This window comes from Macaca nemestrina, chromosome 5 (assembly GCF_043159975.1).
Source record: "Macaca nemestrina isolate mMacNem1 chromosome 5, mMacNem.hap1, whole genome shotgun sequence".
Classification (NCBI taxonomy): domain Eukaryota; kingdom Metazoa; phylum Chordata; class Mammalia; order Primates; family Cercopithecidae; genus Macaca; species Macaca nemestrina.
This window is the reverse complement of record NC_092129.1, coordinates 16,440,767-16,466,179: the sequence shown is the minus strand read 5'-3', so window position 1 is coordinate 16,466,179 and position 25,413 is coordinate 16,440,767. Positions and strand designations below refer to the sequence as shown.

Genomic DNA, 25,413 nt, shown 5'->3' with positions numbered 1-25,413 from the left:
CAGTGTGGTCCCCAAACTTAGGGTGCTTCAGAACCCCCGGGGAAGTTGTGAAAATGCAGGTTCCAGGCCCCCACCTCCCAACCTACTCATTTGGAGACACTTAGGATGCCTCTAAGGGCTCTTGCAATGACTAACCTTTTGTAGTTGACTGGACACAGAACCTGATAACATAGCATCCCAGCCTGGGCAGCCCTCTGAACAGGTGGCCAGTAAAGGGCACTCGATCCCTGCTTTTTGTGCCATGTGTTAATCTTCCATGAGGGTGAGTGAGTAATCAAGATAAACTCCTGCTGGCTGTAAAGAAGAACTCTCCTTTAAAAATACAGTATAATGCAAAGTCAAGAAATCAAACTAATTTGAGAGAGAGGGGAAGAATTGCTCTTTTAACTCCTTGTTAGCAACAGTGAACTGATCCATTAGCAGGAGTGACCAGACTTCGCTGGCTCACTGCACAAGATTCTGAAGAGACCATTTTCCATTATCCAGGAGTAAAAGCCCGGTGTCTATCTTGCCGTGGAATTCCTCACCATCGTCTGCTAAGAAGCAAATTCTTGTGTGCTACAAAAGTACAACTCAAGATATGAAATGTAACTATCTAAATACAAGACACTGTTTTCCTACAAAAAATATTATAAATAAGTCCTCTGTTAAAATAAATCCCTCAGTCGATCCCTTGTTACAAGCCCATGAAATGAGTAGTCTGTCCCTGTCACACAGAGCGCACCCGGAAAAGGCATCAACATTCCATTCTTCCAAGGGAAACGTGAAATCAGAGCTCAGCACTCTGAATGAAACAAATAGGGTGTGGAGGACATTCAGCGCTGGGGTCCGGAAGACATGAGTTCAAATCCTGCGTGGACCCAGGGGTCCATTTCTCCTTCCTAGGCTGTTGGGAGGATTGAATAAGAATGTGAAGCTCTTGGGGCATGTAGGATTCTCAGCCTCCCACTCCCACTCCTACCGTCTAAAACATTTCCCACCCTAGTCTCGGCATAGTTAGGAAGATATGAAGATAATGGGGAGGTGCATTCCACTGAGTTAGCGGGGCGGACCCCAGGTGCCAGCAGCTCTCTGCAGTGGGTACTGCAATATTATAAGACAGAATTTCTTGGTCCCCAGTTGGTAATAATTTACCACACCTTCGATAGTGGGCCGGGACATTCAGTAGCTCCATCTCCTGCAAAGGTCCCATGAGAGTCCCTCTGCTGAGGCTAATTGCTTGAGAAGGATAGTGCACTATCTGTTTTGTCACATTTTGTGATTTACTTTGTTTCCAGCCTTTTCCTTTTGGCGGTTTGGTGAAATGCTGTTAGCTGATGGCTTGTGGACGTGAAGGTGAAGGGTCATCTTGGACAGAGTAACCTAGGGACAGGGATCCTTCCAGGAGGGCAGAGCTGGGCCAAAGGGGTGTCCTCCTGACCCAGTCTGGGGTGCTTGAATAATACTGATGCAAGTGTGTCCCACCCCTTCTCCTCTGGTTAGCCTTCAGAGCCTTCTAGACTGATTTGCTCTGGAAAGAGATGGCCCCTGGAGTTATATATTTGACCAACGTTCAGGTTCCAGGAGTTACAAGCTCGTGCAATTGTATTTCATCTCTGAACACAAACTGGTTAAAAAGGAGAAAGTTCAGTCAGGCTTTGTGTTTTCTACAATCTAAATTAGATGCTAGTGCTGGGGCACCCTAGAAACTGCCTGGGACTCCCAGAGGGTGGCTGCTGGCTGAGGGAAGAATGTGGTGACCAGTCTACACATAGACCCCAGCTTCCTACTGTGCCCATCCCACTTCCCCCTTCCTTTTTCCCCTTATCCACAGGGTCTTCAACTGCCCCAAGAGCTGTTGTGGGCTCAAAAGAAAAGGAAAAGACTAGGAAAAGCAGAAACACGCTGGAGGAACTCTTGTGAGAGCCAGCTCCTAAGTGGTCCCAGCTTCCCCCACCCCATTGCCTACTTTTTTTTCCACTTCAACTTTTACGTGGCCTGTAATTCAGTCCTTTTAATTTGAGGTTGTAAATGACCTTTAAAGAAAAAGCAGTGGTTTCAGAGGGGGCTGATGACTCATTAAATGATCAGTGATGCATGTGTATGAGTTCATTCAATCAGCTTGTTCAACCAGGGGAAGGGGAGGGGGCTGTGCTTGGAAGGGTGATCAGTAGACAGTTCAGGTGCCTCAGAAAGAAGGGACCCAGGGGGAATGTGTAATGTTGTGAAGCCTATAGGAGGACCAGAAAGGGGGCTGGTGTAGGAGGGTGGAAGGAACCTGAACCACATGGACCCTTGTTTTATTCCGTGTAAAGACTGGTTTGGTGAGGCAGCCTAGTACCTAAGACCAACAACAGCAGCATCTACCATGTGTAGAGTTGCCAGATTTAGCAAATAGCAAAATATAGGATACCCAGTTAAATTTGTATCTTAAACAATGTATAATTTTTAATGTATGTCCCAAATTGTGTATCTGAAATTCACACTTATCTAGACATCATGAATTGTATCTGGCAGTGTTCTCAGTGGCTTAGAACCTGATATTTGACAGCTCCGTGAGAAAGATGTCTGTCCCACTTTAGTGATGGGAATGCCAAGGCTAAGAGGGGTTGTGGTTGACAGGAAGCCTTCAAAGATAGTGTTCCAGCTCCTTGACCATACATGTAAAATGCCTTGTAGGACTAAACAGTTGTCTTGCAAACATACTTTGAGCCATGTGGTGTTTATCTCAGGGTAGCACAAAGGGCACTAGATTAAGGGGAGGCCCTTAGGAAGGCTGAAGCAGGCTGAAAAGGACTCCTGGAAGTTAACCCCGGGGTTAGGGTTAAGGCAGAGAGGCCTGGAGGAAACATAAGAATCATCTGGTATACTTTGATAAAGAAGCTGAGGACTAAGGAAGTGATGTGACGACTGAAATCACAGGAGAAATGACCAGCGAAGCCTAGAGCAGCATCAGGGTTTCTGAAGTCCTCACCGAGTTCTTTTTATTATATTACATGGTGCTGACATAGCAGATTCTTATTAAAGCCTCCAAGTTTCCACACAACGCCACAGTACCCACTTGTGGGAAGGACCACATACTGCTTATGAGTCACAGCCCTCGTTTTCTTTTCTGTTGGTGTAAGTACTGCCTAGGTATCCCCTTGTTACCAAGAGGCTGGATTATGTGTTATACCCCAGTGAACAAAGATTAGGGACCAAAAATTCAGGTTGTGCCATTTATTGCATTGGCTGTAATTCAGGGCATGGTATGTTTGTTTCCAAAATCCAGCTACTCAGTAGAATGAAAGAGAAACCTAAAGTTTTGCCTCCTTCTGGATTTTTTAAAAAATGCATTGGTTTTGCAATGTAGCATCCTATTCCTGTGTGGGACAGGGATGCCAGAGAGCTGCAGTCCCAGTAGTCTGCTTATGAGCTACTGGGGACCTCTACAGCATCCACCTGGGAAGAAAGGAACGACCAGAACAAATAAAGGAGGGTGCCACTTCTAAAGCCGAAGTCTGTTCCCCAGTTCCTCTGGGGACTGAGGGTTTTATGATCACAGGGGATGTGGGTGTTCTTCAAGCCTGACTTTGGCCTGTTTTTCTGAATCCTTAAGCATAGCCCTCATATATTTTCAGAACGATGATGTCTCTTCCTGCCTTTAAATACACAGGAATGAAATGTTCTGTTTTGGTTTATTTGGTTTACTTTAGCAGCTTTTGATGTAAACTGTGGGTTTGAACATAAGAAGACTTAAGCAAAACTAATAGCTGTATCCACACTGTCTCATCCCCGCAGTAAATTAGCACGTGGGAAACTATTTTGAGGGGAGGAGGTCATTTCTGGGAGAGGAGAAGCTTTTCCTGTTCTCTTTTCATGTGGTTTGCTCCATTCCTAACACGATGAATATTTTTTTGGTGTTTCCTTGGAAAGCAAAATATTCCATATTAACATACCATGGCTTCTTTGGGAAGCTGTGCATTTCCACAGATTATTTCTTCAGGAAACTCTACATTTGCACTGTTGGCTGCAAGAATGAAATTATCCTTGGCAAGTTGTTTCATTTTAATCTCAGGAGCAATGGTGTTAAATGTTAGCTGGTCAAAACCATAAGCAAAGACTGTTATTCAAGTTTCTGTGTTACCCTTTATCTCTGTGGTCTTTCCCCACCCACCCTGCACCCCCATGCCCCAGGAGTCAGTGGCTCAAAACACTACGAAGTGGGTTACTTCCTTCCATGATGCTAACAGTATTTACACTTGACTCTTCACAGATTGGAGAATATGAAACAGAATGTGAAACTAAACAGCTGAGGATATATGATGAATGAAACTGGCTGGGATCTGATCAGTTATATAATTTGTTATATACAATTCAGAGTAGCTTGGGAATAAGAAAACCTCTTGGACATTCATTAATGTTACTGGTGGACTTAAAAAAATAAAAAATAAAAAAAAGATTGTGGGGTAAAACCTTTCTTCCAGAGTCAAGCCATAAAAGGGGCATGATTTGGGAGAGAAAAAAAGGTTGTAATGAAGCCCAAATATTTGAAGTGATTGAATTAATACTTTTAGAGGAGTTCCCCTGAAAGACAACCTGATTTGGAATATCCAGAATGTTAATACTACCAATTAGCCAAAAACAGTGCTCAAGGGATGAAGGAGGAGCTTGGCCTTGGAACTCAAAGTGGCCTTTGAGGGTTAGTGGGAAGCAGATGTTTTGAGGCAGTTAGAGGATCCTGTGAACAGTCTTCAAAGCAGGTGGAGGCTTTTTAATAAAGAAAAGTGGGTAAACAGCTAGGCTGCTGGATTTCCGTTTTTCTCCCTTAGAAGAACTTCAGCTGGATTCTGGTCATCTTTTGGTCCCAGATTATACGATTTCCTAGCCAAGAAAATCATGTGTGATTGAGAAATCTAGGACTTTTACCCAGTTTATTTAAGAAACCCACTCTACATCCATGTTGTTAAATAGTGGTTAAGTGGACTGTGGCTCTACTATGTTCCTGTCCCACACAGGAGTAGGATGCTGCATTGTAAATCCAGTGAATTTTGTTTTAAAGCCAGAAAGAGTGTTCTCATACTGCTATAAAAAATTACCTGATTGGGACCAGGCATGCTGGCTCATGTCTGTAATCCCAGCACTTTGGGAGGCCAAGGCAGGCAGATCACTTGAGGTCAGGAGTTCGAGACCAGCCTGGCCAACATGGTGAAACCTGTCTCTACCAAAAATACAAATTAGCTGGGTGTGATGGCAGGCACCTGTAGTCCCAGCTATCAGAAGGCTGAGGCAGGAGAATTGCTTGAACCCAGGAGGTGGAGGTTGCAGTGAGCCAAGGTCGCACTACTGCACTCCAGCCTGAGCAACAGAGTGAGACTCAGTCTCCAAAAAAAAAAAAAAAAAAACAGAACAAAACACAAAGGATTACCTGATTTGGTTATTTATAAAGAAAAGACGTTTAATTGGCTGAGTTCCACAGGCTGTACAAGAACCATGATGTTGGCATCTGCTCAGCTTCTGTGGAGGTCTCAGGAAGTGTACAGTCATGGCAGAAGGTGTGGGGGAGCCAGGACTTCACATGGCCAGAGCAAGAGGAAGAGGAGAGGGGGAGGTGGAAGAGGAGACGGGAAGGAACCACATGCTTTGAAATGACCAGATCTCGTGAGAACTCACTATAATGAGGGCAGCACCAAGTGGGACATCTGCCCCCATGATCCAATCACCTCCCACCAGGCCCCACCTCCAACATCTGGGATTATAATTCAACATGAGGTTTCGGCTGGGACACAGATCCAAACCATATCAGTATTGCATTGTTAGTTAATGTGGGATATGTATATTGCTTATCTGCCAAGTAGGTTGCAATCATTTTGAATGCTGAGTTGGTGTCTGGTGCCTCTCTGTTCCCTTCATGGTCACCTATCCTGTGTCTTGCACCTTGTTTAGTCACTCATTACCCATAGATCTTCCCCTGGTGCCTAACAAATTTAAGCAAGGCATTGTGGGGAGCTGAGATGGAGGCAAAGCCATTTTGTCAAAGAATGCTCACATATGGGTTGTCCACAGGACACCCATATATATGTATGTCTGATACCAATGGAAATGAGAGGAAGGAGTAAGACAAAAACAGTGCACAACCCAGGTGCTGTTTTCATTTGTCACAATCTCAGATACAGTTGTTACTTTTGTAAGTGGCTTATGTTTTTCTAGTGGGATCTGGACCACTGAAGAGACCCCCCAGTTTACTGATAATTTAGAGTGAACAATGTATTTCCTGATGTGTCTAAGTGGCTGGTATGGAAGTTCTGTTGAATTTGGTATTCCAGCATTATCCAACCAATCATTTCCCTAGCCAACAAATGTCTATATATATTTGTTCATTTAAACTACATGTTATAAGAATTGGCATTTATTCTGCTTCCTGGCAACTAGGCAGGTGATACAAGAAAAATGGGGAACTCCCTTGAAAAGCCACCTAATTCTAAATAAAATGTACACAGCGTATGGAGCTCTGCCTTAATGATGATGGCAATGGTTTACTTTGGAATATGTAAATTCAGTACCCCCTTAAACCTGAAGTGCTTTAAAATCTGCTTTGTGGGAAGTGACCATTGAGCCAGAAGATCAAGATACTACCCCCATTGTTGCCAGTGGTCTGAGGGTTGCTTGGCCACCTGCAGCATCACCAACAGTGCACAGTGTTTCCAGATCTCTCAGGTATGAAACTAGACTCTCAGTGGCTAACTGTACACATCCCCTTTCTTCTCCCACTGTGCATCTAACCTTAATGTTGTGGACTTGTGATTTGTTGGCAGAAGTCTTTCTACTATCTGTGAAGCATCAGGATAAAATGTAAGGAAGTGTAAGGTGACTGAGTATGAACGAGCAAATAGTGATGAGACTTTTAGATTCAAATTTTGTTCTATTCTTTTCTCAAATCATGGAAGTTAGACATTTGCCATTTATGCTTGTCTCTCTGCTATAGCCCCCATGGCTGCTATCCTCCGGGGATATCAATAATCTGGTATTTGGTTTCCTATGAGAAGAGTTGAGGAGAGAACTGGAGGTGTGGGCAGGAGAGGGTTAAATCTAAAGCAGGGCTTCCAGACATTTGAGACGGAGCTTTGTGTCGCTGCAAAATAACCTGTTCATTAGGAATTCTGCCGCATCATCCTTGGAACTTAAATTCCCATTTTCATCTTAGTGGGTATTTTTGTAAGCCAGTGAACAGTATTAACTTAAGCTCTGAAAAAAAAAAATGGGATGAGCCTGTGACAGATTTAGGAAGCACAGTTGCAGTTGTTCCCGTTTTAGATTATAGTAAATTCTTTCTGCATCAAGCTCACTTTTTGTACATTTTCTTTTCCTCCCTTCCTCATATTCATTATCCCTTCGGCAAGTTGTGTCCATCCCTCCTGCTCCACTCCCGTGAGTGGCTGTGAGGACTCGTCCCACGGAGCCTCCCACGAGCTGTGGAGCCTTGTTTCTCCCATCCCCCGGGTTCTTCCTAGCCGGTGCTGAGACCTGTGCCTCATTTTCAGCTCTTCTGGGTAGGGTGTTATTACTTGAAAGAAAATTAGGAAGCATTTTACGTTGCTTATTACAGATCATTAATTGAAGCTCCACTAAACCCAAGGAATTTATTCTCTCACTGATGTGTGTATAACTCCTATTAACATTAATAAAGTTGTTTAGAATCAAAGAGGCAGCAGAAACCCGTAATAGAGAATCCATTTTGATCCTGCTTCACAAAGTGACTCATACCCACAGGGCATCAACAAGCATTTTAAAGATGATTTTTACAACTCCCTTTTTAAAAGGACAGCAATTACTGAATATATCATAGTACAGTCATGTCCTTCAGAATAAACTTTGCCGGTTACCATTTGTACAGGAGTGCCCCACCCAGGTTGGAAGTTGCGAGGTTTGTCCATATTTAACCAGTGCCGGAAATGTCACCCATAGCTGCCATTCCTGCAGGTTTCCACAGGGGAGCTGGCATGTGTGGGACTCACACATAACAAGGATGGAGAAGGTATGGGTGCAGTAAGAAGGGAATTGTACAAGTGACAGCCTCACAGACAGGGGGAGGAACAGTAGAGATGTTTGTTCACCGGAACCACTTGTGCCCTGCCCTGCCTCAGTGGTTCTGGACAGGCAGCATCATGAAATGGAGGACTAAGGAGTAGGGGGATTTTAGTCCAGGTATTTGTAAAGCTGTCTGAACCTATTAATACCATTTACCAATCCTTATTCTAATGAAAGGACCACAAGGAGACGGAAGAGGTCAGAAATTGGTAGTATGTAGCTGGGAAAATATCCTTAACCTTTTGCATAATGTGCAAACACCAGGAGTTAGAGTTGCACTTTCTCTGTTGGTGTATTGGTACACTTGTTATTAACTCACCTCGGTAGCCAATAAGGGGAAACATCTGAACTAAGCACATCCCATTTTAATGTCTCTGTGTTTTTCCCTTCTTTCCCCACCTCTTTTTCCACCTCATCTTCTAATTTTTACAAGTGTTCCCAACGTTTGGGAAATGAGTTCAGTTTGGGAGAGAGACAGGAGATATCTGTACATTTACGTCTAATTTGGACATATGGTTGGCATCCTTCCTGTGCCCTTGAGTCTTTTCTTAGAAATGTTAAATTTTTAAAAACTTGTTTATTTTTGAACGTTGCTTTTTTAGAATCACCCTTCCTAAGAGGGAGAGAGGAAATACTATAAGTGAGTCTTATTAGATTTTTGAAGTGCTCATCGTAATTGAACTATTTCCTTAATGACTGGTAGCATCTCACCTAGATTTGTCCTTGGAATGGTTCCTGAACTTTTCAAGATCTTTCAGTTCCACTTTACTTTTGACTGTGGTTGGAAACATGGGTGTTCATTTCTGTAAGTGTTAATCTGGATATTCTGAGGAAGAAAAATATGTAATATCCCTTTAATCACTGAACTTTATTTCTGACCTTTTATTTTTCCTAAAGAGTAAATACACAATTTTCAAAGGAAGGAAACAACAGTAGCTATTAACATGTAGAATCCATCTGGCACTGTATAGATAAAAACAAGCCCAGAACACTTTTCACTTATTCTTCCCCACAGTGCCACGAACTGGGTCAGGATTATCCTTGTTTTACAAATGAAGCAGCCGGAGCCAGAGAGGTGAAGCCAGCCTTTCTTAGAACCACACATCCAGGAAGGGTTAGAGCCCAGATGAGGTGGGAGAATTGAGAGCAGGTCTGCCCAGTTACTACCCAGCCCAGACTTCCACTGCATCTTGCAAGGATCAGGGTATGTAGGACAAATGTCAGCCCAATGGGTCATTTGTTCCCAGGGATCCAATTTGACCCCCTGGTACCCAACAGGTGCCAGGAGCATGAGAGGCACTCAGGAAATATTTGTTAAATGAATGTATTGTCAAAGCCAAAGAATTCACTAAAATGTATCATCTCATCCTGGGGACTGCCCTTGGCCACTGCTGAATCTGTTTTGAAACCTCTTTGCAGGTGAGTTTAGAAATATGTGAATATATTTATTTAAAATAACATTACTGGAATTTGCGACGTGTGCCAGTGTGGTTGAGGCCTCTGGTGGCTCAGCTCTTCAGCAATTCAGAGATGCACAGTAGAGGTACTATGTGTATACTTTCTCTTTGATTTAAACTTATTTAAAGAACTTTTTCTTCCCTGACTTAAAATTTTCATTGTAGAAAATTTGGTAAGCTATAAAGAAGAAAATGAAAACATCTCTTAATCACACCATATTGAGCTAGCAATGTTAAGATATATTTATTAGGGCCGGGCGTGGTGGCCCACGCCTGTAATCCCAGCATTTTGGGAGGCCAAGGCAGGCAGATCACGAGGTCAGGAGTTCGAGACCAGCCTGGCCAACATGATGACACCCTGTCTCTACTAAAAGTACAAATATTAGCTGGGCGTGGTGGCACACACCTGTAGTCCTAGCTACTCGGGAGGCTGAGGCAGGAAAATCGCTTGCGCCTGGGAGGTGGAGGTTGCCGTGAGCCAAGATTGTGCCACTACACTCCAGCCTCGCCAACAGAGTGAGACTCCATCTCAAAAAAAAAAAGAAAAAAAAAAAGATGTATTTATTTTGTCATTTTGGGGAGGGGTGTGTCATATATATATATGAAACTTTGATTTTTGACCTTGTTGCTTCTTTCATTTAATATCAAGTTGTGATCATTTTTTACTGTAATTGAATAATAACTGAAGTTTTCCATTGTGGAGCAGACTAATTTAACCATTCACTATCCTATTACTATGCAGTTAAATATTCTCGTATTTGATATTATAAATAATGCTATACTAAACATTCTATAATGAAAATATTTGCTCACTTCTCTGGTTATTTCTTCATGAAAGGATTACTAGGTTTAGTGAAAATATAAAAATTCTATACATAAAAATTCTAAATTAAAAGCAAAAAAACCTTAGGAAAAATTTATTTGCCACAAATACATTAAAAATCTTAATATTCCATACCCTGGTTTCCTTTCACTCAGACTAATTTTTTTTCTCACATTTTTGTTGCCAGGCACTCATTCTCAATGCTTAGCCATTATACTAGTTCCCCATTTGATTTAACTAAAACTGTTTCAGTTAAACATTTATTCCTTTGCTCATGACCCTGATAACATGCCGCATGATCTGTCCTCCTGAGGCTTTCCAAGGATTGTTTGACTCTTGTCATTACATCTGAAAATCCCCGGGTAACTTCTGTATATCTTTCTTGGAAACAACATTATAAAAAAAAAATAGTAAATTCAAACTACTATGCACTATGCCAAGCACTGAGGTGGGTGTTTTAAAATATGATGTAGCCCCTGCCATTGAAAAACCTCCAGATAAGACATGACCACATGACAGGTAAACCTGGATACAATAGATACTAAATAAAATTACTAAAAATTTCTGTTTAGTAATCCTGACTCATCATCCCATTTTCTACAATTTCGTTGACCTGTGCCTTCAACCCACCTGAATCTTACCTGCCACTCCCCTTACCCACAAGGGGGTTTCAATCAGCATGGTGTGGTTACATCATTAAAGTTTCTTACCCATAGTATCACCATGATGGCAGGATCCCCAGCTCTCAGAACAGGGCCTGGCACATAATACGTGCTCAGTTAGTGTTTACTGGATGTATGATAAGAAGTATGCGTTTTTTTTCTTCAATTGGAGACGACCAGCAGACAGTTATGAACAGTCACGCGTTGCTTCAGGACAGGGATACATTCTGAGAAATGCATCATTAGGTGATTTTGTCATTGTATAAACGTCACAGAGTACACTTACACAAACCTACATGGTATAACCTACTATATACCTAGTCTGTATGGTATAGCCCACCGCTTCTGGTTACAAACCTGAACAGCATGTTATTGTACTAAATACTGTAGGTAATTATAACACAATGGTAAATATTTGTGTATCTAAACATAGAAAAAGCACAGTAAAAAATACCAGCATTGTAATCTTAGGGGACCATTGTCATCATATATGTGGTCTGTCATTGACTGAAATGTCATTATATGGCACATGGCTGTACTCAGATTGGCAATAAATATAATTAGAAGAGAACATTTGTGGTGGGCAAGAGCTCTAGCACAAATGTCAGACTAATGAAGGTTCAAATCCTGGGTCTTCAACTTACCAGCTTTGTCATCTTGGCCAAGTTAAATAATTTCTTCCACATTCATATTCTTCAACTGAAAAAAATAGTGATAGAGTCTAAGCCATTGGGTTATTAATAAGGATAAAGTGAGGTTTATGTAAAGCCTAGCCCGGAACCTGGCACACAGTAAGTATTTAGTAAATGTTAGCTATTATGATTTATAAATTGTTTCCCTTATTTATTGTCAAACTACCGTCTCAACCTACTGTTAGGAATATAGAAATAGAAATTGATTCATCATGAGAAATAATATGTAAGCTTTGGAGTCAGATCTGGCTCTGCCACCTCAGTAGGTTACTTCTCAATGCTTTAGTTTATCAGGTGAAGACCTATTGCATAGGGTTACTGTAAGGACTAAAACGAGATAATGTATGCAAAGTGCCTAATATGTTCAGTACTCTTTTCTCTTTCTGTGTCTTGGTTCAATTAGAACACGCTTCTGTTTGCGATTTTGCTACCAAACATGTATTTCTCTCCCTCTGGTACGGTGTTCTTCCATTTATTTTGGTGTGACACAAAGAATTTAATACATTTTTATATCACAAGTCCACATGTGTGAATGAAAAAAAATTCCACAAAATAATGCTCTGTGTGATTCCTGTACTAATTTGCTATGGCTGCCATAACGAAGTATCATAGACTGGGTGGCTTAAACAACAGAAATTCATTTCCTCACAGCTCTGGAAGTTAGAGGTCTGAGATCAAAGTGGCAGCAGGTTTGGTTTCTCCTGAGGCCTCTCTCTTTGACTTGTAGATGGCTGTCTTTTCCCTTTGTCCTTACACAGCCTTTCCTCTGTGTGTATGTGTCCTAATCTCCTCATCTTATAGGGATACCAGTCATACTGAGTTATGGTCTGTCCATAAGACCTCATTTTAACTCTTGTTACCTCGTTAAAGGCCTGTCTGCAAATATAGTCACATTCTGATGTGTGCTGGGGGTTAGGCTTTCAATCATGAATTTTGGAGGGATACAATTCAGTCTATAACAGTGCCCTTGATATTTTTCTCTTTATTTCATTAAAGAAAATGCTGGGCCCAACCAACTAAGTTAAATTTTGTGACCCACTGAATTGACTCGGGACCACATGTTGAAAGGCACTGCTTTAGTGGGTTGTGTTGGCTTACCCGGTTAGTGTGAAATTGAAACCAGCATTAGGATTTGCCTGTGACTTAGTGTGGAGACAGGCCCAGAGGCACAAAACAGTAAGAGTCAGAGTGGACATCCTTCCGCAAACACAGATATCACCTTAGCCTAGGATTGGCCAACATTTTCTGTAAAGGGCCAGATAGCAAATATTTTCATCTTTGCAGGCCATACGGTCTCTATCAAGACAATTCTGCTGTTGTAGTGTGAAAGCAGCCATAGACAATATGGAAACGAGTGGGCATGGCTGTGTCCCAAAAAGCTTTACTTACAGACACCTAGATTTTAATTTTGTATAATCTCCATGTGTGATGAAATAATCTTTTGATTTTTTTGACCATTTAAAAATGTAAAAACCATTGTCAGTTCATGGACTGTACGAAAGCAGGCAGCAGGCCAGATCTGATCCGCAGGCTGGAGGTTGCTGACCGCTGCCCACCGCTGCCCTTGCTGGCACAGCCTCGGTCTTCTGGCTGTAGACTCTGGAGGAATTGACCTAGGTGATTTTCCTCTGTCCATGTAAAATGTGAACTGATTATCTTATTTGACCCTTGTGATTCCTCTGTGTTTTCAGAAGGAAAATCTCTGTGGCCCTCATGATCAAAACTTATTTTTAAAGCATATGTTATCTTCTTAGCAGAAAACTCTACTTAGGGATGGGGGACCTTCTTAAAGTCCCCACACAATTGTTTGTCAGATGGTGAAGTTAGGAATAGAGTTGTCACTGAAAAGTCTATACAAAAACAACAGAGCTTGAATGTAAGGAGGGGTCTCCTTTGGGAAGCTAATATCCAGGGAAACAGAGTGACCAAAGAAAGGCCCAGGTGTCCTCATGGTGGATGGAGGAGAGCAGCTCAGTGGCAGGGGCCCTGCCCCAGGTTCTTCTCCCAGGTAGGGGCAGGCTGGAGGGTGAGTAAGGTCTCCACAGTGTCCTCATGGTTTCTTTCGCAACCCAGAATGCAAGCCCAGGTGTGTGTGGCTGCCTTTCACTTCCTGTGGGGGCTGCCTGCAGTCTCAGAATGTCCATCTCAGTGCCTGCGTAGATCTCCTCCCCTCCCAGAGGGTCCAAGAGAACAAAGGTGTCTGAGAAAGCCAGAGTGTGGCCACCCGGTTTCTATGCTCCAAGGGATTTATTTCAGTGGTAGGTGGAGCAGCTGTGTGGAGCACATGGCTAATGATAATGGATTGACTGACCAGAAGCAGGAGAGGACCTAGCAGAAGGAGGAGGTCAAGCTGCCCCAAGACTTGGGGACAGCCTGCGTCTCCCTCCATGTCATGCTGACTGCTCTCAGGTGTGTCAAGACTCCGGACCTCATGACCATGTATATTCCAGAGGGGTCTCACGGACTGACTCCGGAAGAGCAGTGTTGAGTGCCTATTTTGTGCCGCAGAAGGAAAACCCCTTTATCCCAAGGGCTTTCCCATCTGGAAATGCGCAGACTGTAAACCAAGGCCCCAGGAAACGGTTTTTAACTAACATGAAAAAAAAAAAAATGGGCTTGAATATCCAAAACTTCACTTTAAAAAATCAGTAAGATAAAATTTAAATGATTTGTATTATTTTATTTTGAGACTATTTGCTTCATGCCATCGTAACATATAATAATAAAATAGCTTTGGCCTGACAGTCATCTTAAAGTGAATTTAAAAACACAATTTAATGAAATGGCACTTTTAAGCCTTTAGTGCAGCACATTTTCGAATTATCTTGCTTAAATTAAATTGCTGTGCTTTTTTGCTTTCAGTACTTATAAGAGCTCTGTTTTGTTTCTGGTTTCCTTGTGTTATCCCTGAGATGATTTTTTTTTTTTATTGAAATATAACATTCATGCAGAAAAGTGCACAAATTGTTAAGTGCACTGATAATGAATTTTCGCAAAGTGAATTCTTCTTTGTAACCAGCAGCCAGGTGGAAAAAGAATGTCACTTAAACACAAGGAGTCCCCTCGGGTCCCCATCTAGTCCCTATACACCCCAGTTTCCATCAAGGGTAACTAGTAGCATGACTTCTAACAAGAAAGGTTGGTTTTATCTAGTATGAACTTTATATAAATAAAATTGACCAGAAGCAGGAGAGGACCTAGCAGAAGGCAGAGGTCAAGCTGCCGTAAGACTGGGGGACAGCCTGGATGTCCCTGAGTTTGCACTCTCTTGTGTCATAGTAGAATAACATTATATTTAGGAGATTCATCCATGTTGTTATGAGTAGTACTTTGTTCATTTTCGTTGCTGTGTAATACTGTTTAACAATATCAAAATGTATTTAGCCCTTCTATTGCAAGTGGCCTTTTGAGTTATTTCGAGTTTGGGGCTATTACAAATAGTACTGGTAGGATCATTCTTGTGCATGTCCATGGGTAAGTGTATGTAGCATTTCTGTAGGATAGGCTCTGGATGGCAGGATCTGGGATCACAGGATGTGTGTGTTCAATTGAAACTGCCAGTTATCAGTGGACACTCCCACTAGCAATGTATGAGTTTCAGTTGCTCTATATCCTTACCAATACTTCATGGTTTTAGTCTTTATCATTTTAGCCAGTCCTGTAGGTGTGTTGGTAATGCGTTGTGGTTTTAATTTGCCTTTATTTGATGACTGAATTGGAGCATTTATATGTTTATTGGCCATTTGGATTTTCTGTTTTGTCTTCTCAAGTATTTGTCTGTTTCTTTATTGGATGCTCTGCCTTTTCCTTACTGATTTTAGAGTTATTTGTTGTATATATGTATTGCAATTATGTTCTCCACTCTGTGGCTTCCCTTTGATTCTGTTGATGTCATTTGATGAAGACATTTTTATTTTTAGTATAGTCCAAATTATCATAGTTTTCCTTTGTGGTTAACACTTTTTTGTGTTCTCTTTTAAGAAACATCTTTACCTATTACAATGTATGAAGGTGTTCTCTATGTTTTCTTCTAAGAGCTTTATTATTTTGCCTTTCACATTTAGTTCTGTTCTCCACCCAGAATTAATTTTTGCATGGTGTATGGTGGAAATTAAGATTCATGTCTTTCATACGGATACCCAGTGTATTCATTTGCTAGGCTATTATAACATTGTGCCACAAAATAGGTGGCTTAAAACAGCAGAAATTTATTCTCTCATGATTCTGGAGGCTAGGAGTCCAAAATCAAGGTGTGAGCAGGGTCGTGGTCTCTCTGAGGAAAGCTCTAGGGAAGAGTCCTTCCTTGCCTATTCCCAGCTTCTGGTGGTGGCCAGGAATCCTTGGCATTCCTTTGTTGGCAGCTGCATTGCTCTGACCTCGGTCTCTGTGGCCACGTGGCCATCTTCCCCACATGTCTCTGTCTAGATTTTTTTCTTCCTTTAAGGACAGTCATTGGATTCAGAGTCCATACTAATTCACTGTAACTCATCTTAACTAATCACATCTGCAACAACCCTATTTCCAAATCAGATGCCAAGGTACTTGGGGGTTAGGACTTCATATCTTTTTGGGGGACACAGTTCAATCTATACTACCCAGTGAACCCAGCATTTATTACTTTTATTTTTATACATTTATACTTTATTTTTATACATTTATACATACTTTTATACATTCATTACTTCATTGTCACCTTTGCGTAAGTTAGGTAACTGTGTAGCTCTGTTTTTGGACATTCTATTTTGTCCTGTTGGTCTGTTTGTCTGGCCTTGCACAAATGCTATAAACTATTACTCTGTAATGAATCTTGATATCTGGTAGAGTAAGTCTTCCAGCCCTGTTCCTCTTGTTCAGGATTAACTAGGCTTTCGGCCCTTTGCATTTCCTTAAACTTTAGAATCTGCTTGTCAATTTCCATCAGAAAAAAAAAAAAAAGCACCTAGTTTAAAAAAAAAAATGACGGTGAAGTTAAGATGCAATTGCAAGGAGAATCAACATATAAAAATACTGGACTTCCAGCCCATGTACATGGCCCACCCTCTATTTAGGTCTTCTGTAATTTCCCTCAACATTTTGTCGTTTTCAGCATAAAGTCTTACATATCTTTTTTGGACTTATTCCTAGGTATTAGGTATTCTTTTGATGGAGATTTGTATTGGTGAAATAAAAAGCCAAGAGTGAGAAGGAAGGTTTCTACTAGGCTTACTACTTCACATTATTGAGGAATTTTTCCAAGTTTACCAAGCTTAGCAGAACTGAGATTCAAATCAAGATCTCCCTGACTCCAAATCAGAGCTGGGAAAATAAATCAATTATTACTTTAAAATGCAATGTTAGTGAGATGATTCAAAATGTGGGAGGCTCAGGTGGATAAAACAGGTCCTTGGTAGGGAACCCCTGGTAGATGCCCTTGGTCTCCAGTGTTGCAACATTGAGAACGTGCACATAGGCTGGAAGAGATGCTGAGACAAGACTCAGATACTGGATAGGGGTGGGAGACTTGATCTGAGATTTGCAGTGTTCTTAGGACCTTAGAGTTACCCGGAAGTACCAGGTAGGCCAGGAGGATGGCCATGGTGGTAGGAGTTTGAGTCCTTTCCCTCTTAAACCAGAGCTGTTCTGTTGCACTTTTATCTAATATTTTGGAATTAAGCCCTTCGAAATGTGCACATATGTGTGTTTCTAAGGTTAGAACTACCAATAACAAGAAAAGAATTTTTTTTATAATAAAATATTTCCCATTATAATGGATTCTCCAGGTATGTGGTGTGCTAGCTGGATATCTTTTGGCATAATTGTTACACATTTGGCATGGACACACACACACACACAGACATACACACACATGCACACACAGTTCTGGTACTAAAGAATAGCTTAAAAACTATCAGACTAGATATTCTTTAACATTCCGTTCAGCCCCAAGGTTCTGGGATTCTGATATTGTAGCCAACCTAAACTCAAGGGGCTCTGCACACGTCATGATTAACCTTGATCTTGGCGACATTGTGATACTGTGTGCATTTCATGGGCCTTCCCCAGAGCCACTCCAGAATGTCTACTTGGAGGGACTTGGGAGCAGTAATCCGGTTGGAAAAGAGCTAGACATGTCCAGCCTCTGCGTTTGCATCATAGCAAAGCAGTGTGTCTGTTCAGACTGTGGATTGCAGATCTTAGGAACAACTTAATTTGAAAGGGCAAGTCAGAAATAATTCAAGTATACTACAAAACAGAGTTTTTGTTTTATTTTCTTTTTTTCCCGATACATGTGATGTGATCACCTAACAGGAACTCATTACCAGTAAGAAAAGAAAGATATGATTATTATAACTGTATACTTCATTCTCATGAGTCTCATAGAAGCAGAATTGTTGTTTTTTCCTCCCAATGGTCAGCTGATTATTCCAATGCCATTTGCTTCTTTTATTTCTTCCCCAAATAAACTGGGTACCCATGGCCTTAAGGTTGAAATATAGTGATAATAATATGAAATGATATCAGAACTACTGCTGCTACTACTCCTATTACCTGGGAGTTGATGGGGATTGGAGATGGGGAGCTAAAACCCTACCCCCACCCATCCAGTCATCCATTTACATGATTCTGCACACCCATGTGTGCCACTGAGCCCCAAATCTTTGTCTCTCCAGTCCAGCTTTAGAGCCATGGATGCTGGGACCCCTGCATCTGGCCTCTAGGGCAGCTGAGCAGGAGCTTGTATTGGTGCCTTGCTCAACAGTGAGCCTCTGATTCCCTCTTGACCTGGCAATAGCCGATGTGAAGGGAGCAGCCAGCTTACGACCTTCCTGCCCCCTCATTCTGTGGCCAATAATTCCTTTCTGCTGGCTGAGCACATTCCATGCTCATCTCTTTTTCTATTCATCACTCCTCGTCCTTCTCCTCTTCTTCTCTCTCTGCTGTTTACTCCCACTCCAGCAAATAATAAAACAACAACCACAACCTTGCTTGAGTCTGCCCTCTTGTTGGAGTATAGCCAGAAGGACTCTGGCCCCTGCCGGCAGGGGAAGCAGATGGGTCAGCGTTGCCTTCTCAGAGCACCCCTCCCACCTCCCTTCCACCCAGTTTATCCAGTGAAAGGGAAGGCCACAGTCAGTCAAAAGTAAGCTTAGTTTCCTAGGAAACCCTGTATTTTCTAGTTCCCATCCTCCTCCCTGGCGATTGGGCTTTGTTTGTGTGCTTCCTTGTTTAATGGTTTCTTTCACCATTTGGAACTCTTTAATTTTTCAGACAATCAAGTTTGGGCTTGCAGAGAATATTGTAGCATGGCAGGTTGCAGAACTATACTGTATTTTAAATTGACGGTTATTTTTGTGCGCAAGCTTCACAGCTTGTACCTCATGTTGCACAGGACAGCCATGGGCACAGAGAGCTTTGGAGGGGAGGGGAATTCATGCTCCCTATGCCCCCTCACCTCCATTCTTTGCTTTTGAAAATGAGACTCAACAAAGACTCACACAGTGGTTCCTTAGCAAGTGGGCCCTGCAAATGTGTGTTAGCTGTATCATCAGTCTACACACGCTAGAGGAAAAATTGGAATCTCAGTTACAAAATGTATGTAATTTGGTCACAGAGGTGAACGAAAAAGGGTGAATGAAGCCCTTTGAATGCAACAGAATGACTAGAACTGTCTCCCCTGTGCAAGGCGTTGGGTCAGACAAGGTGCCAGTCGTTTGAAGATACATTTAGCCTGGGTTCTTGCCCTCAAGGACCTGGCCATTTTCCTTGCAGCAGATAGTGTGAAAAGTTGTACAGTAGAGGTATATAGAGAGTAAGACTAATTCTCATGGAGGAAACTGGGCAAGAACTTCAGGGAGGGATTTATACTAGAGTTGGCTTGAGGGACAGGTTGGTTCTGTGTTCTTGCAGGTGGAGGTGAGGGCACAATAAGAAAGGAAATAGGACAGGTGAAGGCTCAGAGGAGGGACGAGTGTTGAGAACAGCAAGTGCTCTGAGAAGGCAAGGCATGAGGGAGGAGGAAGAAATGAATGATACTGCCAATGAGGTGGGTTTGGAATGATGGTGGATGGCTTTGAGTGCAAAGCTGAAAAGTTTGTGGAAGTCATTGGTCTTTGTAGCAGTGTCACCAAGCTGTGAGTTTCCTGGGAGCTGGCTCAGGCACTGCAGGGGAAGGGGTCTGGGATGCCAGCTGCTCCCCCAATTCTAGAGGAGAGAGCAGCTCCTCTCATCTTCATTCTGTATACGAGGATATTGTCTGTCTTTTGAGGAGGATTCCACTTTAAGAAAAACCCATTGGCATATGCATGAGACCCATTAATTTATTCAGTCAGTCACTCAACAAATATTAAATGCCTACTACATACCAGACCCTGTACAAGGGTGTACTGAAAGACCATTGAAGATTTTTGAACTGATCAGTTGCCTGGTAGCAGGGGTGCTGGGTCTTGAGTTAAAATCCTATCTTTGCCACCCACTAATAAGAACTTGGGCAAGTCTCTTGGCCTCGTTGGACCCATTTTCTCCCTGTAAAGTATAGGCCTGGGCTGCTAAATCCTTTCCAGCTGAGACAGTCTGGGAGTGACATGAAAAGTGCTGTAACCAGCGTTTGTGTGTGTTGGGAGGGCGGGGAAAGAGAGGCCAGAGTCAGAGAGAGGTGGTGATGGCAAGAGCTTCTGTGAGTCTGAGTGAAGCCTTTCATTTATTCATTCAACAAACATTTCATACTCAGTGCCACCCACTGTGCCAAGCATTGGGAAAATAACAGTAACCAAAACAAAATCCGTACCCTCGAGGCACTATCTCTGTAGGGGGTGGCAGAGGAACTGGGAACATGGGAGATAGATCTAGAAATGTAGTGTGAAACTTATCCCATGGGATGACAGTTGGGACAGTGGAAGTGTATGTAGCAGGAAAGAGATAGCAAAACAGTATTGAGAGAGAAGGAGTTCTGAGGAGATAGAACCTGGGAACATGCTGTGGAGAACCAATCAATGTTCCACTCCTTGATGGAAAGCACGTTTCTTCATCAAGTCCATACAACAAACCTAACCCCAGGAATACGCTCTTGTGGCTAAGAAGTTAGGACACACCAAAGAGATAATGTCCATTTAGACATGCATTTCTCCTTGACTCTTTCACTTCTATGTGTGAAGCAGAATTAGACCAAAGCCACGTATGATTTTGTATAATAGCTGGTCTATTTGGTTTCCTCAAAAAGGTCTTTAATAAGTACCAATGATATGTATAAAGTTGTATGGGTGACTGCCTAAGTGAACTGCCAGCCCCTCAAATATTTTCCCAGACCAGCTGGCTCTTTTATTTTTTATTTTTTCATTTTCCCCAAGTAATTGGAGCAGATCCAGAAACAGATTCGGAGAGCCTCAAGCTTTTCCTTTTTTACCCTTCAGTAATTACATGTCACAGGTTGTCTTCCCTGTTAGAGTCTGAAGCTGAGCAATTAGTCTCCCATTGTCTTTGCAGGAAATGACATATCAGTATGGCTTCTGGGGAAGGCAACTGTTGACCATCCTGGTTAAAATAATTTGGAAAGTGTTCAGCATTTCCTCCAGTTGATCATTTAGACTGGCTGATTTAGAAAGCTTTTGGAAATGTGCAAAATGTACCATGGTTATCAGGACTGGAAATACTATGGGGTCAGTTCCCTGAGCAAAATAAGTTTCTGAACTATGGCTTTGATCTCTGGACATTCTGCCTTGTCCCACATGTGCCTGAGCCCAGGGCCTTGGCATTCTATTCTTTTTGTGATGCTTTGTTGGAGACTGATTAGTCAGGATGTTTTCCAGCTGCAGGTAACTGAAAACCCAAGTCAAGGAGTCCTAAACAATAAGACATTTATTGGAAATCCAGAGGTGACACAGACTTCAACACCAACCTAATGCAGTAACGTACACTCTGCTTCACTGTGTTTGTTCTGTCTCTGGACCAGCTTTATCCTTATACTGGAACAAAATAGCTGTAGAAGTTCTAGGTGTCACATTCCACACTACATGCAGAGGAGGGAGCTTCTCCCAAAGGAGTGAGTAGAAGCTTCCAGAAAAACATTCTTCACATCGCATTGGCTTAAACTGGGCCACATGCTTATTCTTAAACCAATCACTGGCAGTAGGAATGGATATCTCTTGGATCAATGCTTCTCAAACTTCCGTGTGCACACAGATCACCTGGGGAAACTTTCAAAATCAATTCTGATTCAGCTGGCTTGGGTGAGGCCTCAGCCGACAGCTCTTACAAGCTCGCGGGTGATGCGAATGTTGCGGGTCAGCACACTGCAAAATCTTGGAGTGTCCCACCCCCACTCGCAGCTGGGGCTGCTGCCATGTGCCCATGGGCACTGTGGGTGCAGAAATATGGGGGCTTTGTTGGGAAGAAGAAAGAGGGAATGGCCACATGCAGATGAGAACTATATTAGAGATGCCTGTGTTCAGTGTGTAATTAGCATTTTAACTTTATACCGGGAGTCATACAATAGTCTGTGATATGTATTAAAAGCAGAATTGTTACGTGGGAGCACTCACAAAAATTTTATTCATTTATGGTGATGCAGGCGTTGCGGTTCTTGAAACAAAAGATAAAACAGTCATGCCACCTGTTTTGCTATCATTCAGCTGTTTTTATTAGTAATGAATACCATATATCTGGTGTGTCTCAAAAAGAACAAATTCAAATGAAATGGATTGAAATAGCCTTAAGTATAAAAAGAGTGTGCCAAATCCAGCCTTTGTTCTGTGAGTGGAAATCCCATCAGTCATGGTTATTGGGGTGGGAGAGTACACCCCCACTTGTCCTAAGAGTCACTTGTCATGATATTGGGTATGAAAAATGCTGCCAATGGTGAATTTCTGCCAAAGTGAATGGCCACAATGCGCTTATAAGTGGTTTTCAGTGGAGAAAGTCATTATGCTCTATTCGTCTGAAAAGGAAGAACTGTTCTGTTATTTTGTTGTGCTTGACAAAAGATACACAGGATTCCTGTGCTGCAGCTGTTTAGGAAAAAGGCTGATAAGATGGAAGGACCAGTGTCCACCCTGAAGCTGGACAATCACAGGCTCAGTGGGCTTAGCATGAAGTATGTGGACAGGTGCTGAGTAGACCTTCCCGAGATTGTCACTGTGGTAGTTGCTGTCCTGGACCTCATGTGCTAGACAACATCACCCAGGAGGGGACATGGAATTTCACTGCTCAGTCTGTTTGTCCCACCTGCCTCAGAACCACTGGTTCACATCTATGAGACTGATGGGAAGCTGGAGCTTGGTGTGGTCTCCTGTAGAGACCAGAGCAACTGTACCTGGCCTCACCAGCATGAGTCACCAGAGTGCCCATACTTAGGAAATCACCAGTTGTGTCTTGTCTATTCAAAGGACCTGAAAGGTTGAGAGATTATCTGCTACTCTGGGCTAGCTGGGGAAAGCTGCTAGACTTGAAGCCCCAGGAAGGCAGGCATTATGCTTGTGTCACACAGGCGCCCTGTATATTGACAGAATGATTGAACAGCTAGTCTGTTCCCAGGTGATCTGTCAGTCAACAGCATGGACTAATCGCTCACTCTCAAAGGAGAAGTATTAAGACAACATTGTGTTGCCTACCTTCAGTAATGTGTAGTCTAAATGTAGAATGCTTAGGTGTCCCATCTGCATGTTTAGGACCTCATAGGCTGCCAAGCAGCGATGAGATAATATTAATGATTACCTGAGCTCATGTGGGACAAGCAGATTGCGCCATTGCCTGTGGATGGACTCGACAGTCCTGATGGGCGCCTCCCCTCTGTGCTGCGATAAGGCAAGGCATTATCAGCTGTGGAAGGAATTTTAAAATAGGGAAAAAGGTAGGACCTTCCCTGACAAATTAAAAGGCTGACTTTAAAAGTAGTACATTTATTTAAAGTACCTATATGAAATAAAGTATTTTTAAAAAGAGAAAAATAAAGAGGCATAAGATAATACTGAGTTGGGAAAATCAAGGTAGAAAAGGCAATGGGAATGAAGCTAGGCCTGAAGGCTGGGTCCATGCATGTAGTTCAGGGGACCAGTGAAGTTAGATGGGGAAAAACATGATCTCATCATTGTCTCTAACCCTTATCTGAAATTGTACGTTTCCTAATATTATGAAAGTAGCATTAGCTATGTGGCCTTCATAGAAATTATGAATATTCCACAGAGGAGCTAAGTTGTTACACTTATTTAATGTTAATTAATTTCAATTTAAATAGCCAGATGTAGCTAGTGGCCGCAATATTGGTCAAGGCAGGCCTAGTGCCTAATAATAAATTCCATGTTTTTTTTAAAAAAAAGAAATTATGAATATTTTCATACTATATTACAGTTATAGATATTCTGAAGTATCATTTATGCCTAATAGTACTTCAAAATTACAGTGTATTAGACTTCTTGAAAATTATTTAAGTATTGAAAGATGCTCATAACAATTTTGTCAAATATTTTGCTAACCGTATAACAGTATACTCTGTTTTTGACTCCTGTGCATTTCATGTATTAGTTTCAAGCATTTGTAAACATCATTCTGAGAAAGACGTCTTTAGACGGCCATAGCACAAAAGGTAAAGAGCCCCTGCCTTTGACAATGGCCAGGCCTTCTACCAGAGAATGGATGGCCTACCTAGAGTCTCAGAGGCAGGACAGGCCTCTGGGCACTACAGCATTTGATAGGAAGATGTGGAAAAGCTGGGGTGAACTTGAGTGCCTGGCTAACATGACTCAACAGGTCCATCCATTGAGGAAGGACAGGCTGTATAGGTTGTGTTTAGAAAGGATGCCTTGTACAGCCATGAGAGTTGGATGGGAAGGGAAGAAACTGGAGGCCAAGAGACCAGTGTATGCCAGGCATGATGCTGACCAGATGGAGTGTAACGTTGAGAATAGGGAGAAGCAATGTGTTCCCAGCACCACTGTGGAACTCTTGTGGGGCTGGACTGGGCCAGGGTGTACAGTGGAGGTGAAGAAGGCCGTGTTAGTTTATAGGCCTGAGGGACTGGGAGAATGATGATAACAGCTCAGGCTTACTGGGTGTTTACTGTGTGCCAGAGGCTGTTATAAGCCCTTCTATGTCATGTATATATGTTCTTTAATTGATATCATTCAATCCTCATAGCAACTCTAGGAAGTCAGTACAGTAATCCCTGTTTTACACATAATAAAGCCTAGAAAAGAAAGGTTAGGAAAACTGTCCAGGGTCTCACAGCTAGCTGGCAAGAAGGGAGGATATTACTAGAAAAAAGGAAAAGAGGAATTGGTTTGGGGGAATATGTTATAGTTCAACTGTAGATATTTTTCCATTGTTGTCTTCAAATATTTCAAAGGGCTAAACATTCAGATATTTATAAGCATAGTTTCTGGTGTATTTCATTGTCTAGTATTTAAATTTTTATTAGTGAATACTGAGATGATTTGCAGATTGGTTTCATCTTACTGGGAAAAAACAGAGAAAACTGGTAGGTGGGATTTAGTACATTGATGGGTGCCCAAAGCAGAGGAAGAGGCTGCAGTTTACAGAAGACAAACATAATATGTATTCAATTATTTGTGTTTAACGATGTGGTTTTTCTTTTGTTGTGGTATTGTTTTCCAGGACCAGTCCTGCCGCTGTTGTAGAAGACATGTGGTGTATATAAAGTTTGCGATCATTGGCGGAAATTTTGGTAAGTGTTGCTGCATTTACTTCAAATGCCTCTTGCTGTAAAATGGTGCTTATGAAGGGAAGCTGTTGCCTTGTTCTGTGCA

At 42.1% G+C, this 25,413-nt stretch overlaps 1 protein-coding gene across 4 annotated transcripts in view; it reads left to right on the top strand.

Annotated features, from left to right (window-relative positions):
- LOC105492092 (FYN proto-oncogene, Src family tyrosine kinase) overlaps nucleotides 1-25,413 on the top strand; it is a 181,520-nt gene that overhangs the window by 37,591 nt on the left and 118,516 nt on the right. For all 4 annotated transcript variants that reach the window (XM_011758991.2, XM_011758988.2, XM_011758983.2 and 1 more), the window contains exon 2: nucleotides 25,262-25,331. The gene's annotated coding sequence lies outside the window, so the exon portion shown is untranslated. The remainder of the gene's footprint in view (nucleotides 1-25,261; nucleotides 25,332-25,413) is intronic.